Raw genomic sequence first — 17,549 nt, 5'->3', positions numbered from 1 at the left:
AAGCCACTAGATCTGGAAAGGCACTAGATTTGTCTGATATAAAGGAAGCAGGCGTTCCAGTGTCAGAGAGCTAAGAAAGTTGTAAAATCCCTAATTACACCTCAGTTTTTTAAGCACAATCATGTGTGATTTATTGCCAACATTTGGTACATGTTCTTTAATTGTGTTCCTTTCCTTCACAATTAATTGAACACACAATTGACCTGCCCAAGTCCAATGAGAATCTGATTAAGGTGAAAGATTCGCTGTCTTCAGGCTCCTTAATGATTTTCATCTTTGTCTCAATTGTCTTACATTTATATAACCTATGCTGCTTATCGCTGTACCAGCACTTTCATTTTTCTGTTCTCCACTCATTCTTATCAACTGACAGGGAAAAATAGAATCAAACACCCCCACAATTGCACAAAAACTGCTGGATGGAGACAGAACAATTGACTCTCAGGTAACACCACGATGTGAGAGCTTGCATTGATCATTCCCTAGCTCCTCAATGATACTCAAAAGTTGGCACACTAAAAGAGGTTTGGAGTGATAATATCCAGTGTGTGAATATGCAGGCTGCTTGGACGTTGAACCTGTGAATGTCAAGGTGGCGCTATAATTTATGCAAAGTTGGGAGAGTCTGCCAGGGTGGCTGCTATGTCAGTGCCAATAAGCTAAACAATAAAAATGATGAGAAGAATGTGTCGGAAGCCTTCACATTCTGACCTAACCTGTGAGAAAAACTGCATTACAAAGTTGATTGATATAAAAATTTAATTCTTGCCAATAATCTCTCTTGTTCTCTCTCAACCTCCATTCCCATCCACCCTTAGGTTTGACTTGGGCTCAGAGAGGGCTCTGAGGAGAATTCATTGATGGTACAAGTCCACTGACAATAAAAAAAGAAGGTATTAAAGTGCCATCTTGGACCCTGGGTAGTCTATGCCCTACTTGCTGGGGTTTGAACTGTCACTAGGTGCTGGAGAAAAACTTGCTTGCTTTTGGCTGGGTCTGGATTCGGCATCTGGCTTGTGGACCTTCCCACCTTGTGTCAACAGCTTGCTGTATTGTCTGCCAATGATGGGAGTCATCAGAGCTTTACCATCTTTCCACCTCCCTTGAATTCATGCTCCTCTGCAGCAAGAAGCTGTTATCATCCTGCTGATTGCTGGTGCATTGACTGATGCAGTTGGGTGAGCCCAGGAGAACCCTCTATTATCTAGTCCATTGTCTTGGAATGTGCCTGCTTCTACAACCGTGTGAGCCTTTGGTGGACGTAAACCTCCCTTTCTATATACATATGTGCCTGAGACCCCCACATGCAAGGTGATGCAAGGAGAGAGAAAAGAGAGAATGCCCAGGGCATGAAAGCACATGGACTATTAACTGTCTGGATTATTTTAAGAGCCGGAAGCTGGTGAGGAAATAAAGAGGAAAGTGTGGACCCTTGAAAGGAGACTCTCCAGGTGAGGGACCTGGAATCCAGCTTCCCTGCCTTGTGGGGAGCATTTTGGGCAAGGAGAAGGGGGCCTCAGGCCTTTTTGTACCAAGAGCCACCTTGGCTCTTATCATTTCTCCTCCAGTTCTCTCCCAGAAGCCCCCTAGGCCAGATGCAGACTTCAGGTACTCTTGATTGCCTTGTGGCTGTTGGGGAGTCGGAGTGAATTCTGACTTATGACGAAGCCATGTACACAGAGTAGATCTATCCCATAGTGTGTTCAAGGTGGAGATGTTTTGGAAGCAGATCATGAAGTCTTTCTTCAGAGGCCTTTGAATGAGTTTGAACCAGTAGCCTTCTAGCACATAGCCATCCGTATCACCTAGCTGCCTTTTGACTTCATGAGTCTCTATCTACGAGTCCACCTGGTGGGTGGGAGGTGGGCTGAAGAGAGGAAGTGGTGTGGAGGGAGAAGTGGTTACTGAAATTGGCGGGGCCATCTTTGGTTCCTCACATTTGTTTCCATCTTGTAGCTTCACGATGCTCGTTCTCAGCTAGGACACACGTTTACATGCTCATTGGATTGTGGCCCATCTCTCAGGTGAGAAAGGAAGCTCAGTGAGGATGGTGGGCTTGTCTTATTACGACCGTATTGTTGACTCAGCAGCAGCTACCAACAACAATCCTTTCTTCATGCAAGGTCCCAGACGCCAAAACTTGCGAGTAAAATTTCTGCTTTATTTTCTCTGTGACATTTTGTGCCAACCCAACCACAGATAGGAGAAGCTTGGAGAAAGACCCAAATGAGTATAGGAGGCAGGCAGGTAAACAAAGGAGCCAACCTGATGAGCTGGGGATGACGGTGAACCAGAAACTGTCCGACCCGAGGATGATTGCCTCTCTTCAGCACCGAACAAGGTTTAGCATGCAGGAAGGCAGGGCCCGTTTACAGAACATATAATTTTACCAAAGCAATTGGTGCCTTGGAGTTTTAACTAAACACTTCCAATATTAAATGTTAGCCAGTATTTTTTAAAAAATCTTTATTTTTAGATGGGGTTGGTGTTTTAGATGGGAGCGGGTTTCTGTAAAGAGTAGCACTTAGCTCACAATTCTAGAGGCAAGGAATTCCCTTTGGAGGCTCAGAGAGAGACACTGTCCCGTGCCTCTTTCTTAGTGTCTAGTGGGTGCAGGCAACCTGTGCCTGCTTCTGGGTATCTGCACACGATGTCTTCACCGTGCAAGACTGTTTCACTGTGTGTGACCCCCCTTTTACCAGCCACTACTCAGAGGCAATTAAGGCTCAGCCTACTCTTTAATGGCGTCTTCAATGAGTAATAGCATCTGCAAAGGAAAATCTGATTTCACCAAACAAGGACACGGTCACCGGCATAAGGGTTAGGACAAAACTCAGTCCATAAACCAAACCAAACCTGCTGCTTTGGAGTTGATTCCATGTGTTCAGAGTAGAGCCGCTCCATAGGTTGTCTTGGCTGTAATCTTTATCACAGCAGGCCCGTGGGTCTCCGGCCCACCATGATGGTTTCAAACCGCCAACGTTTAGACTGGTAATCTAACATAAACTGTTAGCACTGACGAGGGCCCTCACATAACCAAGAACAGGGTGTAAAACCAAATGTCTTTGTTGGCCTGAGTTCAGTCCTCGGATGGCCAAGAGGGATGGATGTTCTGGACCAGGCTGTCTTCCGAGCGCCTCTCTGGAGCTATTTTGGGCTTTTGCTTTGCCCTGTCTCTCCTGCCCTTGCCGGATGCAGACCTGGTGCTGGCAGTCCCTGAGCTCCGTCAGGGGCCAGCAGAGGGCGCCTCAGCATCCCGTCGCCTTTGGGCTGATTGTCTTCATTAAGGATCCTCTGTGGAGGAGGGTGATTGCACGCGGCTGTTTAGGCGTTGAGCTGATTGTAAGTGCAGCCACGGGAGCCAACTCTGATTAGAACTGAGATCCGACAGTCAAATGAATTAATAATAAGCCGATGGAGAGAAGGAGAGACTGCAACCGCGCTCTTGTTTAAGAGACGTTTCATGTGCTTTCACTGAAGATTATAATAATAAGAAAGTTTTATTGTCTCCAGCTTAAATCATTGATAGGTGTCTGGATTAATGAAGCTCATTTCTCAGTGTAGGACTTTCAGGAAACCCTTTTTCAGGCTGTCCAGGAGTGAAATACAAGGACTCTGGACACTCCAGGTTATAAAGTAGGGGAGGCGAGAGGGCACGAAAGAGTCATTGGATACTATTTTCCGAGCTTTCACTTAAGAGCCAAACAGAAATTATATTCAAAATGCATTTGCCCCCTCCACCATCTCCAATTCCGGGAAAATACCAAAATGCACCCCCCCCCCAATTGGTATTATTTAAGAAGCTATTATCCTTGATTACATCTAAGCACAACAGAAGAACGATCCAGTTTCTTCAGAAACTAGTGGTAAACCGAAGTGGGGATTCTGTAGTGGCAGCAAGCCCTGAATTTACTTGAAATTGTTAAAAAACTTTTATTCCCCCTCCCCAGTGCTGATTGAGGTAATTCGGAGCCATGGGGAATTATGTGGATAATGGTAGGAGCCAGGGAACTATAAATATGCAATGCAATTAGCTCCTGCTCCTTTTGTGTGTGTGGTGCAATTTTGGAACTCACGGGCTTGCGAAAGACTGGGAACAACAGGAGCCATTGATGCTCAGCTGTTCGAGGAGTTTACAATTACGCTATAACATCTTGCCAGGCTCCTCCATGCCCGGAGGTAGAGTGGCATATGAGTAAATGGAACCCAGCCATTTTCTCCAGGCATCATTTTTTATAGTGGTTTCCCTGCCCCCACCTCAGCCCCACCCAAAGAAGCTAGAAACTTACTTGAGCATTGTATGCGCTGTTGAAGGAATTCACCTCCTTGCAAAGGCTTTCTGAGTGTTCCTACAAGGGGAGAGGGTGGCTGCACAATGCCCTTGCATACCAGTGATTACTTGAATCTTGTCCTTTATTCCTTGGTTATTACTTGGTTAGGACTATACCCAAGGGGGGGTGTCTTCATGGTCATTGGGCCTGTGGGACCCCACTCTTCTAATTGCATCTCAAATGAGCATTATATGATAGACATGGGAACCGGGAAATATAGGACACATTTTAAGTTGTTCTTAGAATGGCCATTAATTAGCCAATAAATATACGAGGATAAATTTAGAGAGAGGCTGGGAGAGGGCAGAGTAAAGGAGCAAGCTTTATATGCCAGCTGGTGTCTAAGGAGTTGGTTGGAATCCTGGTGGCCCCGTGGTCAGGCCACTCTGTGGGACAAAGGTATGACAGCGGGATCCATAAAGATTGCCCCCTTGGGAAGTCTGAGATGGTGCTACTTTGTCCTATGGGGATGCCAGGAGTCAGAATCAACTCCATGGTAGGTCAATAAAAATGAGAACAACAACAAACCTCAACTCACTGCCACCGAGTCGATGCTGCTTCATAGCCAGACTGCCCTTGTGGGTTTCTGAGCCCGTAACAGTTTATAGGAGCAGAAAGCTCTGGCCCCACCCGATGGGATTGAAGAGCAGAACTGTATGGGAAAAGAAAGAGTATATTGGAATGAGTAAGATAGGTCAATGAAATGTTATTTAATTAAAAAGAAAGCAAGAAGCGCTGCCTTTCTCAGAGCAGCTGGCAGTTTCAAAGTGCTGACTGTGTGCATTGCAGCCCAACTCGTAACAACCACACCCCCAGGGCTCCTCTCCAGAGCTGTGGAATGCCCACGGTCACCAGCATAGCATGCTCTTGCCCACCCTTGTGACCACTGTGCCTGTCGTCTCTCTGCGAGTCTCCCTCGCCCGCCGGCCCTCTGTTTCACCAAACACGATGCTCTACTCAAGGGACTGAGCCCACTGATGACATAGGCCAAGCAAGCGAGTCGGATAATGTCCTCTGGTGATCCATGCGGTTTCCGTGGGCTAATTGTTGGAAGGAGCTAGCTAGACCTTTCTTCCTGGATTTTCTTAGTCTCGGAAGTTCACTGCTTACCACGGGCAGAGGTGTGTCTATGGAGAACAGTGCCTACGACAAGAACTGAAGTTGTGTTTAAACATCGGACACCCATCGCCCATCTTTTAGATGACTTTATCATAATGCCAGTTCAGAAATACAAGTCAAGTTCATTAATGTTTTATTTAGCATCTCATGGTCTTACATGAAACGGCAAATGCGCCTTCCTTGTTTTCACTGATGAAAAGTGGTCTGCAGTGTGCACAACGCCGTTTTCATTTTCCGTTTCCTCTCGTTCTGCGCTCAGCAGAGCAAGACCACACAGTCTGCTTTGACCCACGGAGTTTTTTAAAATACAAATCTTCGGACTTGCTGAATATCTCTCTCATGAGTGGTGATGGTTCATAGAAACTGCTCCGTGGCGCCCCCTTGCGGTGATGCTCAGGGTCTGCGCCATGACTTCCCTGCCTTCGTTACACCTCTGACCAGATCTGCGGGCCTTTGGAGTCCTTGTGATATAGCTTCTAGCACGCAAGCAATATTCAAGTCCTCACGGTACCAGAAACTAACCGAGAGTGGTGGCTGTTTAAATAAGATGCCCTGATTCTCATTTCACATTAGTTATTTTTATTGTTAGCTGTCACGGAGCTGGCTTTGACTCTTGGCAACCCTTGTATTCCAGGACAAAAGGTGTTGCCTGACTGCAGCATCTTCACGATCCACTGTTGTGCCTCTTCCATTGTGCCTTCCAGCCTAGGGCCTCAGGTCCCAGCCCGGCATTGGGCAGTATTCTGTCATGACTCATTCGATTTTTATTAGAAGTAGATTGCTAACTTGTTCTTTCTAGCCTCAGTCTGGAAGCTCTGCTGAGACCTGTCCACCATGGATGACGCACCTGGTATTGAGATGCCAATGGCGTAGTTTCCAGTATCACAGAAACATGGCAGCTACCACCGTGTGACAAAAGATGGATGGGCGGGGGGCATTTTCACTGGATGTCATAAATTATGTGGCTGGCTCTGAACCCAGCCACAGACAAGTGGACTTCCTTCCTTCCTTCCTTCATCCCTTATAGAATGCCTGTTAGGTCCATCACAGTGCCATACAATGGCAAACAATGAGTGAGCTGCGGCTTTCAGGAGCTCATCAACTGCTGCAGGAGACAGATGTACAATCAGTTCTCATATATGTTGAGGCTGTGGAACAGGGAAGCCTACATCAGGGAGCAAGGAAGAATTCTCCATTGTTCCTGGTGATGGCAGGGGTCAAGACAGAATTCATAGAAGAGGCGATCCTTAGGATTCTGAGTATATCTGATTGAATTCATAGAAGAGGCGATCCTTAGGATTCTGAGTATATCTGATGGAATTCATAGAAGAGGCGATCCTTAGGATTCTGAGTGTATCTGATGGAATTCATAGAAGAGGCGATCCTTAGGATTCTGAGTGTATCTGATTGTAGCTGACTTATAAGACACTCAGGAACCATCCTCTCTGTTAAGATGGGATGCAATAATGACAACTAGCATGCCCGAGACTGTGGGCTCTTCTTATCCTTGACTCCACCTAACTTCACAGGTTCACCATGCCCTCATCTCTGTCCCATTGTGTAGCTGAAAAATCTGAGGGAATGGCTGGGTTATCTACTGCTAATGAGTAGGAAAATGAGGGTTGCGTCGGATTTCAAATTCTGTTCAACTCCACTTAGCTTTGCCTACTCGCCCTCCATTTTCACTTTGACAAATGTTTGTACTGTTCTATTGCTGATAATAAGAAATTAGAAAATGATGTAGTATTCTGCACAAAATTTTTTTTCTTCATAGAACTTATGTCAGGGTTTTTTAAAAAGAGAAAACCTTCTTTGCTGGGTTTCAATTGTATAATTAGCTTTTATAAAAACCAACTCTAGTTTTATCAGTGGAAAGCAGTAGGTGCAAACCAGTGCTCTGTAGTCAGCCTTTTGGTATGTATGGAAGGAGTAGAGGTTTTGCAGTTAGGCCTGTGTTCAATCTGAACTTTCTTTCTTTCTTTTTTTTTTTTCAAGAAAGAAAAGCTTGTAGTTAGTTCAAGGACTGTTTGTTGGCCTTTAGAAGTGTTTTCCAGTCCAGTCTGTTGGGGCACCACGCCCTGGCCCCAAAGTCCACTTTCAGCATTTCCTGGGTTCATTAGCCTCCTTGACCCTCAATTTCTTTGTCTGTAAATTTGGGACAATTATGACTGCTTCATGCATCTTCTGGAAATTTTTCATATTATGGTGATGTGTGCCTTGCTAGGACGTGAGAAGATATGCCAATGGCATTTCACACACCAACAAGGCCACCCTTGGTGGACAGGTTTTCTTGGAGCTTTTGGACTAAGACAAAGTAGGAAGAAAGGTCTGGTGATTTGCTTTGAAAAATTAGCCAATGAAAGCTTATGAATTACAGCAGATCATTGCCTGATATATACCTGCCACATGAGACCTGGGCTTAGGACAGTGGCTGTCAGACTGAACTTGAGCATACTCATAATGATCATGAAGGTGCTGTAGGTCCGGGCAATGGTTCACTCTGTTGTACTTGGGGTCGCCATGCATTGGCGATGACTTGATGGCACCTAATAATAACAAGTGGCTGCTTCATAGTGATGTCCCAGGGCTTCATGAGGCGGGCTTGGGGAGCATCAACAGATAATGAATGTTCACTTACTGCCATGTCCTTCTTCTGAAAGACAGAGTGCTTTCCTCACTTTCATGGATTTTACCATGTGCAATTCCTTATTTTGTGCCAGTGAGATTATTTTACTTGTAATGGATACCTGGGATATATCTGTTACTTTCCATTTTCTATCAATATATTTACAAAGAAGAAACTATGACTGTTCAGTCACAGTATTTTCTGCCTTCATTCTATACCCCCAGACTAAAATCCCAGAAATGAATACAGAGATTTTTTTTGGAGAGGTATCAGAGTCTGATAGTCAGAAAACTCTTAATTCACAAGGTGCTGTGGGGACAAGAGCTGACAATTAGAGAAGACTTCACTGGTGCCTTGCCGTATTCTGAGCACTTTGCATATAGTAACTTGGTTAAACCTCACCAGGAGCCATTTTGTTTTATTGTTACTGGTAGTCTTTGGGAGAAGTTTGCTATGTCTCTGGCTCACAGATGGGAAACTGAAGCACAGAGTTAAGTCACTTGTCTGATGTCACATAGGCCATGGGCAGGGAGGTTGGGATTTGAAACTTGACTGGTCAGAACCCATAGGTTAAGTTGTACTGTGCCAGGTGCTTTGAATTCAATTCTAACTCATGGCGACTCCATTTGTGCCAGAGCACAAATACTTTTGTTTGTGTGTTTGTTTTCAATAAATCATTTGCCTTCTTTCTCAAGGTGTCTCTACGTGGATTTGAACCCCCAACTTTGGAATCAAGTGTGTTAACCATTTGTGCCACTCAGATAGTCCAACGACAAGGATAACCTGCTTTTAGTATGCTATTATCTAGTCTCGATTAGAAACTGAGATTCTGAAAGGATAATTGACTTATTCAAGGTCACATAACAGCTTAGAGTAGATTCAAGAGTGGAACCTGGGCATCCTGAGTCCCCAGCCCCAAGTTTTTTCACTCCCCACAAGGTTACTGGCAGGATAGGCTCATGAGAGATTCAAACTGGGAACCAGCTGAGCTAGATAATAATATTTCTATTCCTGGGTCTTTCATTAAAGATGCATGATTTTTGTAATTCTTTCCTTTAACAGTAATTGCTTTGTTTTGTTTTTTCAGGAACCTGGGCAGGAGGAGATAAGCCAATATATTCACCTGTTGGACCCACAGTTAAAAATAATTCTTTAGAGCATGGTGATGCTTCGGAAGTTGTTCAGCGATTGGATGTCTCTTTATATTATTAAGTTCCAGTACAGGATGGGTTGGGATGAGATGGAAAACAGAGAGGCAAAAGAAAAGCCAAACCTTTTGTGGGAAAGGCTTGGTTGTTTTTATATATGAGGGGAGATGTAGATGAAATGAGGGTGTCCATGTTTACCAGATGTATTGACTGTATTCTCACCTTTCCAAAAAGGTTTTGATGTTTATGATATTAATAAGTCTTGCTATTACTAGCTGCGACTGAGTCACAGAATGCAACACTGCCTGGTCTTGAAACAATGCCATGACTTTTGCCCACTGGATTATTGTGATCCGAATGGTTTTTTCACAGGCTGATTTTTGCCAGTAAATGGCCAGGTCTTTCTTCCTACACGGTCTTATTCAGGAAGCACCTCTGAAACCTAGTTAGCACCATAGCAACATACAAGCGTTTCCTGACAGCTGAGTGGTGGCTTGTATGGGAGGTGCATTGGCCAGAAATCAAATCTAGGTCTCCCTGGGCAACCACTCTACCACTGAAGTACCACTGCTTCCAAACAGGTTTAGTACCATATAAAGTAGCTGCAAGAAGAAAAAGAGTGAAAACTCGTGTCTGAAATTCCTGACCCACATGCTCCTTAATCAGAAGGACAGGCCTTAGCTGTGGTGCTTAGGGAGGTAAAGTGTATCTGAATTCTAGCCCCAAAGCAGTTTCGTTCAAGGAACCTCATAGAAGAAATATTAACCAGCACCGGGTCCATTCTTCCTGATCCTTTTCAGCATAATCTCTAAAGTTCTGGTGGCAGTTACATAACCTGTCAACCTGAGGAAGGGGCAGGTCTGACCTGTCAATCAGGTTGCAGCTTGATGACCTCATTTGGAGGTGCTAAGGAGATGAATAGCTTGCTGGATGCGGGACTCTCTCTCTCTCTCTCTCCCTCTCCCCGCCCCCCCCCCCATGTGAATCATTACTGACGACCAGCCTGAGGGAGCTACGCCCATGCAGCCAGAGTCCCGAAGCTGGAGGAGCCACGAGGAGACCCACACCAGTGCTGAGATGCCTCTACCTCCAAATGGATCCACCAGACGTTCCACCCCTGGCCTGTGATCGTCCTGCATTTGCTGTCATGCCTATGTTGCATGAGTCTGAAGAGGACTGGTACTGGACATATGGGGTAACATTGGACTTATGGACTTGACCTGGAATGGGATGGGATGTTTTCTTAATATACAATTGCTTTTTGATATGAAGTTCCCTCTTACACACATATGAGTGTCCATGAATCTGTTTCTTTAGACAAACCCTAAGACAGTTCTCTTATTGATGATAGATAAAAATCCGGATTCTGGAAGAGCCAATACCAAGGGCTCAATGAGAAAGTAAATGTTTAAAACTAATGAGGGCAACATATGTACAAATATGCTAGATCCAATTGACAGATGGATTGTTGTAAGAGCTGTAAGAGTCCCAATAAAATTATTTTTTAAAAGGTTAATTGGTGTAGTTCAGAAAGACAATGTTCTATGTCCTAGTGTAGTGAGTAACATCGGGGATTTTTTAAGGTTCATACAACCATCTAAGGTTCAACCGTTGGTCTCTTCCCAATGGAAGCAAAGGAGGAAACCCAAGACCCAAGGAAGTGATTAGTCCACGGGACTAATGACTCACAGGAACCACAGCTTCTTATAGACCAGGACAGTTAGACGGTGTCTGGTGACAGTACTGACGGCTCTGAATAAGCCTAGCTAAGGGGCACAATGGAGGAATCTCCTTGGTAGACCCCAATCACCTTCCCTGCAGGCATCGGAAGCTCTTCAATCTCTGCCCGGGTGTCCCATGCCTTATTTGAAGTAGGAGGTCCCAGTTAAAATAAGAGAAAAATGTAGAACAAAATTCAGCTTCATAAAATGACCAGCCACATGGGACTACAGAGACTCGGGAAATCGCTGAGACTATTGCCCCAAGACACCTTTTTAACCTGGACTGATGCTGAACCGGCAGGTCACTTTTTACCCACATGATAGAAATAAAAATTTGGTCTGTAAAATAAATAATAACACCTACAAGGAATTTTCTCTATAGAGCAATCAACCATGCAAGACCAAATGGGCAGACTATACCCCAAAACAAAGATGAGGAGGTAAGACGAACACGAAGTCGGAGCTACGGAAACAGGAAGGCAAGGTGGGAATTAAGCAAATGCACACACATTGTCTGCATAGCAACCAGTCTGCGTATAAACTGTTGAATGGGAAACTAATTTGCTGTGTAAACATTCACTCAAAGCACAATACAATGTTAAGCAAACGAGCAGACAAATCAAAACAACCCTGTGTGTATCACAATGGTCCAATTCCCAATTCTTAATAAATTCTTTCTTAGCAAAGCACTCCTTGATTAGGAGCACGTTGATGACCGCCACGCCACCACTTGTCCGTCAGGTTGTCATACTGGGGTGGCTTGTGTGTTGTTGGGATGCTGGACGCTCTGCCGCTGGGATTTCAAATGCCAGCAGGGTCACCCCAAGCGAGCACGTTTCAGCGGATCTTTGAGACTAAAAAGACAGTATCAGCTGCCCACTTTGGAAGAAATCGCTGCTACAAACCTTGTCCGTAGATCTGAAACATGGCCAGCTCCTGAAGACCTAATGGATGGGTATGCTGTCAGGAGTGGCCGGTTGCTGGAGAAGGACATCCTACTTGGGAAAGTGGTGGCATGCCACAAAAGAGAAGGCCCCCCATGAGAGGCATTGGCAGAGGGGCTGCAGCAATGGGCCAAGCCTAGGAATAGTTGCGAGCAGGGTGCGGGGCTGGGTAGGGCTCCCTTCTTCTGTGCACAGGGCCTTCACAGGTCAGAAGGGACTGCACGGCGGCTCACAACGACGACGACTGCTAGCGAGCAGCTAGATCCCGTGGCCGTGGGTAGAGGCGGGCTTGGATGCAGTGGTCTCTCTCTGACTCTATATGTGCAGCCACAGGCAGTTTCTGGCTTCCACCAGGGCTCTGTTCTGACAGCTCTGTGCCTGTCAGTTCTGACCCAAGTCACTATCTCAGTTTTTCCTTTTCATTTTTATCATCTTTGATTACAAGTATCTCTATAAATTCATCTAATCTTTGAACATCTGTGGGTGAACATCTGAGAATAGTAACATCAGCGAATGATGTGCTACAACGTTGCATGTAGTACATATGTCTAGTGATAAAATGTGCCCCCAGATATAAACAGATGGTTTTAAGTGCAGTTTATCCTAATTTGAGCATTAGGGCCTTCTTATATATACAAATACACGTGTGTGTGTGTTTGTGTGTGTGTGTGTGTGTGTAGAATGTGCTCTGACTGGAGATCACAGTGCACCCAGGGGAGAAGGCTGGTCAACTTTTGAAAAAGTAGCTATTGGAAACCCTACAGAGGACAGATCCTCTCTGACACACAGCGGCCATCGTGAATCTCAGGCACCGCACACCCTGCGCTTGGACTTCTCTGCTGCTCGAGTTCCCATCTCAGCATCACAGCTGACAAGCTGCCCTTTGGTCCAGCTACATGCTCTTCATGCTTCCATGCGTGGCTCTTCTCTGGGAAACAGGGTGTGTCACAGTAGTTGCCTCATTGTGCTGTTTGGGGATTCAACCACTTGTGAAGCATTGCGACCCTCGGCGACACATACATGTGATGTAAGCATTTGTTCGATCATCAGCGATCGTTGGCTTGAAGGAATTTACCCTGTTGTTCAGTTGGGGGAAATGCTCACTGATCAAATGAGCAAGCATCATGATGGTTAAGCCAACACCTTTTCCTTTACTGGGCAAGAGTGTAAGTTGGTAGTCGAGTTAGTCACAATGACTAAGCGACATCAACAATGGAGAAAGAAAAAAAATGTTTGCTGCTGGCTGTGTGCCAGGCACTTGACCAGGGACATTGCATGTTTTTTCTATTAATCTTCTCAATAATTCTGGGGGTCAGTATTACCTCCCTCATTCTACAGCTAAAAAAACTCTGGATTTAGAGACTGGTGAAGAATATTGTGAGTGCTAGAAAAATGAACAAATCGGCCTCAGAGGAAGGATAGCCAGAAGGCGCCTTAGAAACAAGAATGATGCACATTCAATGAGATGGGCCGACACAATAGTCACAACACTGGGTTCAAAGAATCAGCAATTGTGAGGATGGCACAGGAGCTGGGAGTATTTTCTTCGGTTACACATTGGTTCCAGGGCTATATCACCCTATAAGCAAATTATGCATGCACTTGTACTTGGTGCACAACAAACCAGGGGCACCAGTTAGCTGTCCGAAGCAAAGACCCATGGATGCCAACCTGATAGGGCACAGGAAAAGCAGGTGCAGCATTGGAAGGGAACTGGAAGAGCACCAGATAAAATTGTTATCATTTTTACTTTTGTATATAATAATAATTATGTCTTTTTTATTTTTCATTTTGGATCCATCAGGTATAACCTCAGTCTGTAGATCCCACTTCTGCTCTTTCTCATAAAGGTCAGCCAAGTATTGTATTAAGATACCTATCTCCAACAGATGGAAAGCCTGTCAAGTGATTTATCACATTTACCAGCTTAAAAAGTCAGACCGGTAAAGAAATTGCAAATCAAGGACTTTGCTGTTTGTGTGAAGTTTGCGAAATTGATTTTTCTAAGTGCAGAGGCCAGCCTTATGACACTGATTCCAATATGTCAGGGCATTATAAAAGCATACAACAAAAAATTGGAGAATGTAGCCACAATATCATTTTCTCATCATGTCTTATAGGACATAATACAGCAGATTGTTGTTTAGATGCAGTTGACTCCCCCCCCCCTTCTGCCATTCAGTCACCCTGCATATTTCTGCCACATTTATTCACTTAGGTGCAGTTGTAAAGACAGATGCATTTAAGCAATGATTAAGCCTTAAAATACGTTTATAATACACGCCGGGAAGCTCATGCTGTAGCAATGAGTGCGATGCTGGACTCCAACACCCATATTGTAGATGCACTAGAAAATCTAGATGAAGACCAGGTCCCAAAAGGAGAGAGAAGAGAGAAGCTGAGAACATCACCAGCAACATGCATAAATAGAGGACATATTTGTATTGATTACCTAGAACAATATATTGCAGCACTGTCATTGGATGAGTCCAGTTCTCCAAGATTCAGAAGTAAAATTAAAGGCTTGCACAGATCTATACCAATCGTTTGCAGGGTGTTTAGCTAATGTAAGAGAAGATGTCGAAATTAAAAGCACAACAGCACAATACTGTCCAATACCTCAGTTCACCATCCTAGAAGCTTTGAAAGAAAGAGGTAACCGAGAGAAGTGCCCCGGAAGCGTCACTGAGTGCCAGAGGGTGATTGTGCCAGCCCACATAGTCGCTGTCATCGCCACACTCAAATCCTGTACCAGGAGTGCAAGCGTCTGAAGTTCTGTGTCAAGTAGAGTTTACTTGATGGAGAATGCGTGGTGGCGTCCACGAAATTGTTCTTGGCTTATCCTGTGACTTCAACGCAAACCCTTTTGATAAAATTGTGACCATTTCATTCTGGATGTGAAATACGTTTACTTACAGACACAAAGAACATTAGCAAATTGTACTCATGCAGGCATGTATGATTGCATAGAAAAAGAGAAAATATAATGTGTATTTCCCAATATTGAAATTGCTTCATGTATATTTCTGATTCTAATGATCATGAACTACACAACAGAACACTCATTTTCATCCCTAAAGAAAAACCCTCAGTATATGAGTGATCCAAGAAAGACTCAATTCATTACCTTTGTAATATATAAAAGTATATATATATATTTTTTTCCAAGCCATTTTCTTAGGAGCTGATCCAGACATCATACCATTCCACAGTTCAATCATGTCAAGCAGTATTGTACAATTGCGACTAAAATCAGTTTCATGGAAGTAGATATTATTTGGCAGCTTAACTGATGAAATCATCAGAGAATTTGTCAGAGCAAAAAATATAAAGATGTTTCTAGCATGTTTGAGATGAAAGATCTATGTAAAAGGAAAATAGAGTAATTTGTTATAATATTTGTTTTCTAATTGTTGAATTTCCTTTCATGACATCTTTTCATTTATAATAGCATTTATAATGAAATAAACTTCAAAATTGTAGGACGATGCATTTCATTGGTAAACGTCAGCTTTTTGGTTGGAGGAGATTCATAGCATTTTACATCAATCGGTCGGCTAATTAAGTTCATGGACTCCTTTTCTTTGCTGTGGAATATGTGGAAGATTCCTTTTCTAGAAAATGGGCTATTCCGTAAACATCCTTCTACTCTGCATCCCCTAAACATTTTGTGATTCAGTTCATCTCGTTCCCAAAGGGGCGTATGCCACGTTTGCTTTCCAGCACAGTATCGCCATATTTTAAAAGGGGCATTCCTCATGGAGCGCTAGTTCATCCACAAGTATGTAACTCACAGATCCCATGTGAGTGTGCGATTGAGCAGAGGAGGGGCCACCACCAATTGTCAATGTCTGACACCGTCACATGCGTTGGTCCAATATTGATAGGGTTTCAGGACCTGGAGCCTGGGTTGGAACCTACTCAATGGCAAGTCCAAGGGGCTGGAGCCTGAGTGCAGAGGGGGCAGGGGAGACGGTCCTCTTGGTCAGAGAGCAGCTGAACGGCTGTGTTCCAGATATGCTCCAGCACTTCAAAGGGTCGCGGGCCAGTGCTCACACCACTCCTCTCAAAGGGCTGTGCGGACTGCGGGATAACTCAGGGGCGCCTCATTGAGCTGCTTATTTATAGTTTGCTCAGCCGTAATCCAGTGTCAATATTTTACAGAGAGATCTGATTACACACTTTGCTGCCAAGGCTTTAAAAGAAAAGCTTATCTTTTTAAAAAATTAATAAACAAATGGTTTGGCTCTCTGTGTTAACTGCACTTGATGCTGGCAAAGCTTTCCTTAAAGATGTGTTGTGTTCATGGATTTCTAAAATCAATTGCATTTTTGTCAATCGGATCTCCAGTCCCCCACCCCATAATACTTCTCTCAGTCTTCCTCAGCATATAAAATGACATCTGGGATTAGGTCTCATAGCTGGATGAATGGTACCCAGTAACAGGTGATCCGGGCATTTTTCACTTTGCTTCTCCAGAAGTCTCTGATTGGTCATTATGTGAGTCTCAGGGTCAACTTCTATTTATGTGACAGATTCTTCCTGTTTGCTTATCTCACCTGAAAACCTAAGCCAGTGGAAATATTTCAGGATGTTGACTTTTACAAAGGAAGGACAAAATCTCACTTTTTTCTATGCTTAACAATAAAAAACGATGAACACGGTTGGCAAAAACACAAGTAAGATATACTATGTCATATTGCATTCTACAACAAACTCCAGTTTCTGTATCTAGTTGTTGGATGCTTGTTAGATGTTAGGCTACTGACAGCAAGGTCAGTAGTTCAAACCGACCAGCTGCTCTTTGAGGGAAAGGTGAGGCTGTTTGGTCCCATAAAGATTTACAATCTTGGAAACCTTGTACAGAGTCCTTGGAATTGTCTCCAAGTCCTTAGAATTGTCTCCAAGGCAATGGGCTATTGCCTGAAGGTTGACTACATTCCAGGCATCCTGTTAAATGCATCTTATGCTTAATATCCTTTTATTCTCCCAGCAACCATGTGAGTGAGGTGGTGTTTTTAATCTCCATATTACAGAGGAAGAGACAGAAACTTAAAGAAAGTAAGTACCATGCATGAGGTCAGATCCTTTACTCCTGGTGGAGGTAGATTTCAAACTGAATTTTGAATTCTACCCCCATCTCGAAGCTGCTCTAAGTTCTCTGAAAGCAACCCTATTGCTCCCTTTGATAGACGGGAGTTGGTCTTACCTTCTTCTTCTTCTTTTTTGACAGCACATTATATTTTAATGTGAACTAATACTCAGGGTAAAAGATCAGTGCTTCTAACAATGTTATAAATAAAAGAGAAAGCACAAAAAATATGGAAAGCTTCACAAATCTGCATGTCATCCTTGTGCAGGGACCATGCTAATCTTCTCTGTATCGTTCCAATTTCCGTACACGTGCTGCCAAAACGAGCACTTGCCTTCTTGAATAATTCCAGAAACCCAGTATATGTGTTTGTGAGCCTTGAAACAAAGGAGGCAGAGCATTCAGCTCAGAAACTTTGGGTCATGGGCCTTGCTGGCCAGAACTAAAGGTGTGTTGAGGCAGAGTGGTAAACATGCAATGTGACTCACCAAGTCTTCAACATGACCCAGAGACCTTTAGCACCATTAGAGAAATCAGCACCCCCACCCCCATCCCCACCCCCACTTCT

At 44.1% G+C, this 17,549-nt stretch overlaps 1 non-coding gene across 1 annotated transcript; it reads right to left on the bottom strand.

Annotated features, from left to right (window-relative positions):
• Nucleotides 1-17,204: 17,204 nt before the first annotated feature.
• On the bottom strand, nucleotides 17,205-17,311 carry LOC142425082 (U6 spliceosomal RNA). The gene has a single exon (XR_012779458.1). It is a non-coding gene; the product is annotated as a U6 spliceosomal RNA (small nuclear RNA).
• Between the last annotated feature and the right edge of the window lie 238 nt (nucleotides 17,312-17,549).

Source organism: Tenrec ecaudatus, chromosome 13, assembly GCF_050624435.1.
Source record: "Tenrec ecaudatus isolate mTenEca1 chromosome 13, mTenEca1.hap1, whole genome shotgun sequence".
NCBI classification, from domain to species: Eukaryota; Metazoa; Chordata; class Mammalia; order Afrosoricida; family Tenrecidae; genus Tenrec; species Tenrec ecaudatus.
This window is presented reverse-complemented; position numbering and strand designations above follow the sequence as displayed.